Consider the following 10,246-nt stretch of genomic DNA (forward strand, 5'->3'; position numbering starts at 1 on the left):
TGGAAATTAAAAGGTCTACAAATAAATTTTAATACATTTTTTTTACTTGTTTAACAGATTTCTTGGAGGGATATCTCATGGACTTCAATATATATAGCACCTATACATATAAAATAGATGCTATTTAATAGACGTCCATGGATAGCTATACTATTTAGATGTCTATGGCTCAGTCAGTCTTTGAATTTAGTAACAGCTTCCCTTAAAAATCTGTCTACAGTCTACATTCTACATTGAACAAAAACAAAATATGATGATGAAAGACTATGACTTCCTTGGCAAGAGCTCAACCGGTTTAGGATTGAACTGGTGGGCTGTTGACGGGCGAGCAAATGTGTGCCATACCAACGCACCGACTAATTTCCTATTTTTTGATTTATTAAATTTATTGTTAAAAATAACATTGTTGACGTCAATTTATCCTGAATTCCCCCCTCCCCCATGTCAACAATTGTCAAACTTGTTCAAACCCCCTCCCCCATTTTGTTGACATAATTAATGGACGACCCCTTATTTATAAAATAAAGGGTAACAACATATGCTTGAAAATTATCGTCCTCAATGTACATATAGCGGTTCCTATAATCAAATATGCAAGCTAATATTTGTTAAAAGACATTAAAACTTGCATGCAGGAGATATAAAAACATTTCAATTGTATCAGAATTTACAGATGGTATGTCCATGGCCAACAACAAGTGTACACAGACAAGATGATAACTGATATAGCAGTTAGAAAACGAGAAGGTGTTCATTTCTAATCTATCTACTGTGCACGATTTTATCCCATGTATAACGTTATAAACAAGGAAATGTAGACAAAAAGGATTATCAGTGCTAATACTCAACGAGTTAAATATATGAATACCTATCCAAGATCATGCTACACGTGTCTTCTTCCAAATATCTACAGCAATGATAGCCAAATACACGCCTCCAAATACAGACCCATAGTGTTTAATAAAGTCGTTAGGCACGTGGTAAAGATTATTTACACATATTGTCATGCGAAACCTTTTGGTGCATATAACACCAGTGCACCATTCAAAGCATCGGTTATCTCCTCTGTTACATTTGATACCACTCTTCTGGGACGTTGAATCGACAGCAACGAAAATCCTTCAGCGGCCTCAATTCTAGTTGGAGAGGTCATGCTTTGTCACTACTCGAAGGTTAATTCCAGCTTAGATATTTTTATTTGCTCCGAATGCCCGAGAGAATGACTCAAAGTTTCAATTTCCATGAAGGTAACTCTCTTTTGCCTTCATTACACGACAAACGGACTTTCTCTTGCGAGTCATAAATCGGAATTAAAAGCGCTAAACGAAAAGAAATGCCATTGTGTTTCAAAGTCCAAAAGCAACCACACCAAATCTTTTCAATTAGTTTCTTTAGTTTGAGAGGATAACGAAATACAAACGCTGGATATCGTGCAAATCAAAGTTTCATTCCAATTAATGGAGGTATTATAGGATACGGCAATGTGTATTTGAACTCTGTAGATCTGTACAAACAATACAGCTATTCTGACAGAGAATGAAACTTGAAAAAACAAAAATACCAAGCAAAACGAGGAATTCAGTGCACTCCTATCAGCGACTCTTCCAGAAGCGAGTGCTATGTAAACTTTAAGGAAACAATACCATTACCTTTTACCGTTTCATTTTACAGTGTGAACTTTTAAGACATTTTATTACTTTCCTTAAGAACTTTTAGAATGTTCACCTTAATTGGTATCTCTCTCGTGCTATATGGGAAACTCTGATTACTCTTAAAGTGATGTAAATGAAATGAAAACAAAATTTAGAAATTATAATAGAATTGCAAAGTAATAGCATACGGCTAACTTAGGTTCACTGACCCATGAATACATAATACTGAAGCAAGTAAAATTACACAGAACACGAAATAGCTAAATTTCATTTCGTATTCAACAGCAAAGACTATGTGTAGCTGGAAGCAAAGACTGTGTAACTGTAAGCAAGGAGATAAGCAGCTGTAAGCCGGTGGATGAAGATGATATAATTCTGTTGATTTTGGAAATATAATATACAATATAATATAAATATGATTCATTAAAAAAGTACATATTTACCATTCGATATATATTATATTTATATTTTTTTCCCAAAAATATGTATCAGTCTTTGTATGCAATTTAATCTAAAATTACTTTTACAAAATATCCATCCGCTCCTGTGCCCTATTGGTCAGAGCGTCCGCCTCGAATGCGAGAGGTCGTGGGTTCGATCCCCTGCCGAGTCATACCAAAGACTTACAAAACTGGTACTAACAGATGCCTCGCTTGGCTCTCATCATTAAGAGGTTAGAGTTAGGACTGGTCGGCCTGGTGTCAGGATAATGTGAATGGGAGTGACATCAAGCTACATGTCTGAGGCATGATGCCCCAGTGCTAGACATCACCATAAACTGTCATACTGCAGACATCGTAGCGACCTTAAAGCTAACTTAACAATCCAAATCACACACGCACAAACAAAATTTCCTTCATTAAACCTATGAAGTTAAGTGACACGTTTATTGTGAGCACGTTTCATCAGTTCTTTCTTGACAGTTATCATCGGTTAGTGACAGTTATAAATTTTGCCAGGCTGTATCAGGACACAGGAGCGTAAGCTATTGAAGGACTACAGGGATGATGAAACCATGGAGGTATGATATATTACATTATATAATGTACAACCTACATTACCGAGCATGACATTCATTCAATTATCAGAGTAGAACGGCTCGTTGGTCTAGGGGTATGATTCTCGCTTAGGGTGCGACAGGTCCCGGGTTCAAATCCCGGACGAGCCCAAATTTTATCGTTGTTTTTCGTCGCCCGAAATTTCTTTTACTGTTATTTTCAACTTCTATTTTAATTGCTTCAAACAGTAAAAATGTCTGACCACTAAGGCAGTCTTTGCAGTCACTGATAAATATATGACCTTTGTACTGAAATATATATTTCAACACTTGGTTCTGAGAAACACCAGTGTACGATACATATTCATATATATTCATATATATTCATATTCATATATATATTCATATTCATATATATTCAAATCCCAGACGAGCCCAAATTTTATCGTTGTTTTTAGTCGCCCGAAATTTCTTTTACTGTTATTTTCAACTTCTATTTTAATTGCTTCAAACAGTAAAAATGTCTGACCGCTAAGACTTTTGTACTGAAATATATATTTCAACACTTGGTTCTGAGAAACACCAGTGTACGATACATATTCATATATATAAGAAAATAAATTATAAAAGGAACAAGTTTATGCTAAAGTCTGACACGTATGTTTAACAAGTGTATCACAACACTTATTTATTATATTTTTCTGTAACAGAAATGCCTAATCATAACATTATTGAACTTCACTGACTGACATCGTAAATTGTGTGACTGCATATATGATATTTGGTACCACATTTTTCAGTATACGGATTTATGTCATCGTTAATGCGAATTTGTGTTATATCACTTATTTATAAACATATGAGTGACAACATACGCTAGAAACACGAGCGTCCTCAGTGTAGATGCATGGGGTATTACAAAACAGCCTGCAATAAAGCATTTTTCAAAAGACATGAAGAACTATATACAAGAGGTATATTGACATTTGAATCGCATCAGACTTTATAGATATCATGACTGTGGCCAATAACTAGAGTACAAAAAATGCCCCTGATTTTGTTAAAGGATGGGGATCTTGACTGAAACTGATTGAAAATTTCTTTTGGAACAACAAATGAACGGAAAACAAAACAGCAACAAAAGACACAGCGATTCATTATGTTGATTATGAGTGATAACACCTTTTGTCTAGAAAAAGGGGGAAGATATTAATAAATTAAAAAATGATGGAAAAATATATTATGGATCCTTTTATAAATGTATACTGACTTTGAAACCTAAAAGGAAGAAAGTCAGTGTAAAACTGTGTGATACTATTCAACAAGTTACAGATCCGCCGACAAGTGGTTATTCCTATGTTGTTTCATGATAAGATGGAAAGTTTATGTTCATGGATTTATATCGTGAGGAACATGTGGTTGCAAACTTCCTTTATGAATGGTTCACGACATGAAAAAGATTTGTCATGTTTTCAAATCGAAACTTTAGATGAAGACACGATTAACTTTGAAAATGCAACTTTTATCCACATGTATAGTCAATAAATCAACGATGACGAAGTCAATGACCATTGTCACGTCAGTGGTCAATTTAGGGGTGCCGCACAGTGCCTATACTTTATTCTTAAAATATCTCCTTTTAAAACTCGATTTCAGTATTATTTTATAAACCTGAAGATTATAATCGACATTTGATAATGGCGGCTGCTGGGAAAACAAACTTAGGTTATGCATACATATTAATATAGATAAATGCAGTTCCTTTATTTTTGTGTAATTACGATTTTTTTGATCGTTTGTAATTTCTTAATAGCAGATTGAATAAGCTATCGTCTAATCTATTTGAAGATTTTTTAAAGAAAAACCAGTGATTTTCCTGATGAATATAAAAATTGAACTGTTAGCTGAAAATTGGATTTAACCATTATGATTATATTGATAGGTTTTATTAATGAACCTACACTTAACTATCCCCACCCCATTAAGACACGGATGAATTTCATTATAGGATTAAAGGATCATTGTTGGGTATGTATCGATGTTTAAATTTTACCCAATCAGTTACAATGTAAATTAAGTCCGAAGGATTTCTTTCACACGAAAAAGTTTTGTCGATGTGCAGAAAGTACCACATCGGTATCACGTTATTTTTACGTTCAATTCTATTGTAGAAAAAGAAGTCACTTTATAAAAATTGGAATGTTTCATTTTTAATTAAACATGTGACATCAGATGAAGATTTTGCTCATTTTAAAAATGTATGAATTATATGTCAAATATACCTCTTAGGTGAATATCACGATCTATACTTAAAAACGACCGTCTTGTTGCCTGCTGGCGACTTTGATAATGTGAGGAATACAGACATGACACACTATGGCTTATATCCAGCCCATCTTTTTAAACTCCGTGTATTGTTGGAATACAATACTTAAATAACCCCAATGTATTAACATTTATTGCTATGCATATCTTTATTGAATTGGGATAAAGAGATGGTATTCTAATTGTATTGAAAATATATGCTGAGGATAATAACCAGTTTGTTAATTGTTACGACGAAAATGTATTTATTTGTTCGATTGTATATTTGGATCATTATAATTTATATGTCTCGGCTATGATGAAAGCGTTTCGTGTTGGTCGAATTAAACGGATATCTTCCGGCTTCTTAAAGTGGCTATATTTTGGTAGCTGACCTTGATGGAACTGAAAATCTACACAATGCTCATAATGGTTACTGACTGGTTCCTGAAACGTTAACTATTAAGAAGGAATGTCTAAGCAACTTTCAAAAACAAATTAGTAAACGAACTAGTATGTTTTAACAGGATGAAGCTGGGATGGGGTTCTATTTAGCGAAGACACTGAAAGCAATTTCATGCATGATGTGTTTATTTATTATGGAATTGAGCGATAAATGAAATCAGACATAACCGTATGCATCACATCAAACAATGGAAATGATGCCCACCGAGTTAAAAAACTCATATGATGGAATAAAATCGTTCCTAACTGAGCAAATCAGAACATGTAACTTCAACGAGTAATCAAACAGAAATCAACATATAGAACTTATAAATAAATATGATTGATATATATAGATTTATCACCATGGTTGATCAATGTTCAAGATGTAAATACATATGGACAATGTTTAATTGTACACAAAATATGCATAATGTTCCATTTATTACCAAAGGTATCAAAGTATGCAATTTCTATACAAGTATGAATACAGTTTCAACCACAGGTAGGATACATGTATTTTTTATTTGTACGCACATAGTCATTCTGAATTATTGATTTCACTCGTATAGTGATAATCAATTATTGATTCACTCGTATAGTGCTAATGCATATTGATGTAACTCATATAGGGATAATGGATATTGATTTGACGCTTATAGTGGTAAAGAATTATTGATTTCTCTCGTTTAATGATACCGAAATGTTGATTTGACCCGTATAGTCATAACGAATTTTGATTTCACTCTTATAGTAATATTGAATTATTGATTTCGCTCATATAGTGATAATGAATAGTGATTTCAGTCGTATAGTGATAATGAGCATTGATTTTAGACGTATAATGATAATGAATTATTGATTTTACGCGTATAATGATAATGAATATTCATTTCACCCATACAGTGATAATGAATATTGATTTCACTCGTATAGTGATAATTCATGTTGATTTAACCATAAAGTGATACTGAATTCTTTTTTCACTCACATAGTCATTATGAATATTGATTTCACTCTTATAGTGATAATGAAATATTGATTTCACTCATATAGTGATACTGAATATCATTTCACTTGTATAGTGAAAATGAATTATTGATTTCACTCGTATAATAATACTGAATTATTGATTTCACTCGTATAGTTATACTGAATATTGATTTCACTAGTATATTGATAATGCATATTGATTTCATTCTTATAGTGATACTGAAATATTGGTTTCACTCGTATAGTGATAATGAATATTGATTTCACTCGTATATATATATTGAAATATTGATCTCACTCGTATACTGATAATGAATATTGATTTCACTCGTATAGTCATAATTCAAGTTATGAGGCTGCTTCTCCTCCTGCGTCTAAAAAAGGAAAGTTGCTGGCCGCAAAAACGGAAAGGAAGATCTCCGATATATTTTTCTTTAAAAGCGTGAAAGGCAGATAAATGCAACAAAATGTCATTAAAGGTTCGACGAGAACAACAAGACTAAAGATAAGTAGGATTTGACCTGTTTTTAGACATTTTGCTGACCGAAAACTCCATCAGTGTAATAACTTAATGAGAGTAAATATTAAATAATTAGATAATAACGATGGTGATGATCACTGTCGCCGATAGCACTAATTATTACAATGAAGAAATCTTATTAACAGTTGACAACTTGAAATTTATTGAGTGATATTATATTTTCTTTGGGTTTATGACAGGACATTACATATGGAGTCCAATTGTGGATGTTATGTTCAAATCATATATTGCACAATTATTTTACAATAAATTGTTCGATATCCAAATGAAGTTGGAAAAGGATAGAGAGAATGACTCCATCGACTCATCAGTTTTATTTCTACAGCAAAAGTAAATAGTCGTTTAAAAAAGCTGATTGTTTCATTTCTTTGTGAGGGCAAGGAGGCCCGAGACTCTCATTCCACCTCGATTTTGTTTCCTCTACCTCAACATAATATGGTAAGATAAATTTTAATATGTTCAATTTATTTGGGGCTTGAACTTATTGTTCATAACCTTCCACACCACCTTGATTGAATGGCCAATGCCTACATGATTTATATCAAATTTGGTATGCAAATCATACTAGTGGACTATGTCTTCCATTTACTATTTTGAATTTTTAAGTTCGATACTTTTAATACTTTTTCCAATCGTCTGCCTTCTCCTTCATTTATTTACTTTCATTTTTTCTACAAATCGTGCAAGCTTGAAGATATCTGTATGAAATTTTATTGACGTATGAAAGAAACGCTGACTCTGTTATTTTTTTTATAGAATTTGTCATTTTTAATGGAAAATCCTTGAGAGAGTTTTCATTTCCTTTCTATACATTACTGGGAGAGATCGGGATACAAATGACGTTGTCTTCTTTATATCAAATATTGTTATTAACAACGGTTTAGAAAGGATATAGGTTTTCAAAGTATATCGCTTTATTTATTGGCAATGAAATAGAAGTTATCGTTTAATTTAACTAATTGGTCCATTGAAGATTGTTCGGCGTTTTATTTTAATTTCATGTTGGATTGCACTCCTAACAGGCAGGTCCTTTCAGATTTTCTTATAATCGTTGCTAAAGTATTTTCATTCCTAATTACAAGTCCATGTGGATAGGTTTCCAGAATATGGGATGTTATGCTTTGTTTTTTTAAGATTTACGTTTATGTTGAGACAAAATTTACAATTACTTTTCAATTGTTACACTCTGAAAATAATACGAACACAAGGTTATCAAACTTATTCAGTTTTTCAGCTAGTTGTAATTGAACTAATTTGTCACGCTTCTTATAAAATAATGTATTGTTTGTTTTTGTTTCATTAAAATATGAAAACTATTTATGTGTTTTGTATATAATTAAGACAGTTGCAAATATTGAATTATTTATACGTCATTACACATATCATGTTTGGTCTTAAAATCATAAAGCAACATTGTATGTCGCATCAGTATTAAAACAACCCTATTAATTTAATAAATTAGTAACAGATCACAATACAAAACTAATGACTTTATGAGAATTCACTAGTAAATATTTTTATATTTGAAGTTGACTTATATAAACATGAGATGTATTTCCACCATCATATTCTACGGTGTGACCACATAGTTTTACGTTTGTCCATCCACCATGTCAGTATTCACACTGCCATAATCTATGGCGAGGCTAAACAGTTTTACCCATGTGAATCCAACTTGTCACTATAACATTACATCATGCATTTTGTTCAGCTCGAATACTGCTGCATGACGTTATGGCTTGAAATCAGTTTGCAGAAGAAGCAATGCCCATAACTGCTGAGTGACCAAGGCAATGCGGTAACCCTCAATTCTCATCAAACACCATTTATGGGAGGTGGTTCCTGTCTTAAGTTTCTTGCTGAGGATGCAAGAGGCCAGAATATCTTGCTCGCCAACCGAGCGTGATAGGGTACTAAAGAAGAAACATTCTCGTGAATTTATAAAACGACTTTATATGACCTAATATATATATATATATATATATATATATATATATATATATATATATATATATATATATATATATATATATATATATCATTGTTCTCCAATTACTGAAGTAAATGTTATGGCGCTGGTTGGCATCCTCTTAATCTTAAGTGTTGAACAAAATGTCCATATAATCATCTGTCGAAATATACAAGTTATGCAGTACACATGCTGATATAACAAGATTACAAATCTTTTTGGCATCAGTACGGTGAAGTGCTTTCAAACATATAAATCGATCAATTAGGTACCAATGGTCCTTTCTACAGTTTGCCTGATTCCTGATATGACTCTGTTGTATCTCATTTGCTGAGCAGTCAAGCGGTCACTATCCCGAAAAGGTGTTGGTAGCCAGGTATTTGGAGAATAAGCACTATATCCAACTTGAAACCCTTGCCTCATGATCTGGTTGTTTCCTTCTTTCACGTGCAAAGGCGCATTTCTGAGAACCCACGCATCATGCGTTGACCAAGGCCATTCATCAAATCCATCCATTATAAGTAATCTTTGGTCTACGACAATCGTGTAGCTCTGCTGATGGGAAGCCTTTTCTGTTAATATAGTCTCTTTCTCCAGCCATTCGATTGACGAATCTGATAGGTACGCCATCAATAAACTCTGCAACATCGGGTATACCACTGACAGCCCGAAAAGGACGACAGACTTTATCGACGGCGGTCATGGTCAGGACATTTGAAAAATTTGTAGTCATTGTCTACAATAACCACGTCTGCAGAATCAACACAATAATGAAAAGTATTAGGAAAATACCAAATACCAAACAGATTCGCAGTCTCTTTAATACTTTCCAATTTACTAATACGAACCAGTATCTATTTAAGGGAGAAATTGCTTCCTGTTCACCGTCCTTTCTTAACGAAATATCCGCAAACTCTGGCAATAAGATGTTATAAACTGTTGAACCTATCAGCAAAGCCATTCACTTTGTCCATATCATCTGATCGAGCTAATATGCAAAGCAATATAATATCGTCAAATTTTTGCATTATCGCCGTTTCTTCTCTTTCTATGGCGAAAAGCCATTCACAAATTGGGAGTAAGACCTCGAAGTGCTCTGAGCCGGCATATTATAATGTACTCTACTAGTTTGAGAGCGTAATCTCGAATTGATCATATAAGTAACCTGGTTGTGGTGCAATCCACAACTGGATAGCTCAAAAGTAATCAGTTTTAACATTGCGAACACTTTGCTCGTGCAGCATTGATGTAATAAATACATCGAGGTATGCATCATTACAAAGTACAACCTGCAGCTTTAAACTTGACATTCATACAATTATCGGAACAGAGATTACTTTCATCAC

The 10,246-nt window shown here is 33.3% G+C and overlaps 1 non-coding gene across 1 annotated transcript; it reads left to right on the plus strand.

The window, feature by feature from the left end:
• The first annotated feature begins 2,748 nt into the window (after nt 1-2,748).
• Nucleotides 2,749-2,820, plus strand: Trnap-agg (transfer RNA proline (anticodon AGG)). Its single transcript has one exon. It is a non-coding gene; the product is annotated as a tRNA-Pro (tRNA).
• The last annotated feature ends 7,426 nt before the right edge of the window (nt 2,821-10,246 follow it).

Source organism: Sinohyriopsis cumingii, unplaced genomic scaffold (assembly GCF_028554795.1).
Source record: "Sinohyriopsis cumingii isolate HCF-2022 unplaced genomic scaffold, ASM2855479v2 utg003322l, whole genome shotgun sequence".
Taxonomy (NCBI): Eukaryota; Metazoa; Mollusca; class Bivalvia; order Unionida; family Unionidae; genus Sinohyriopsis; species Sinohyriopsis cumingii.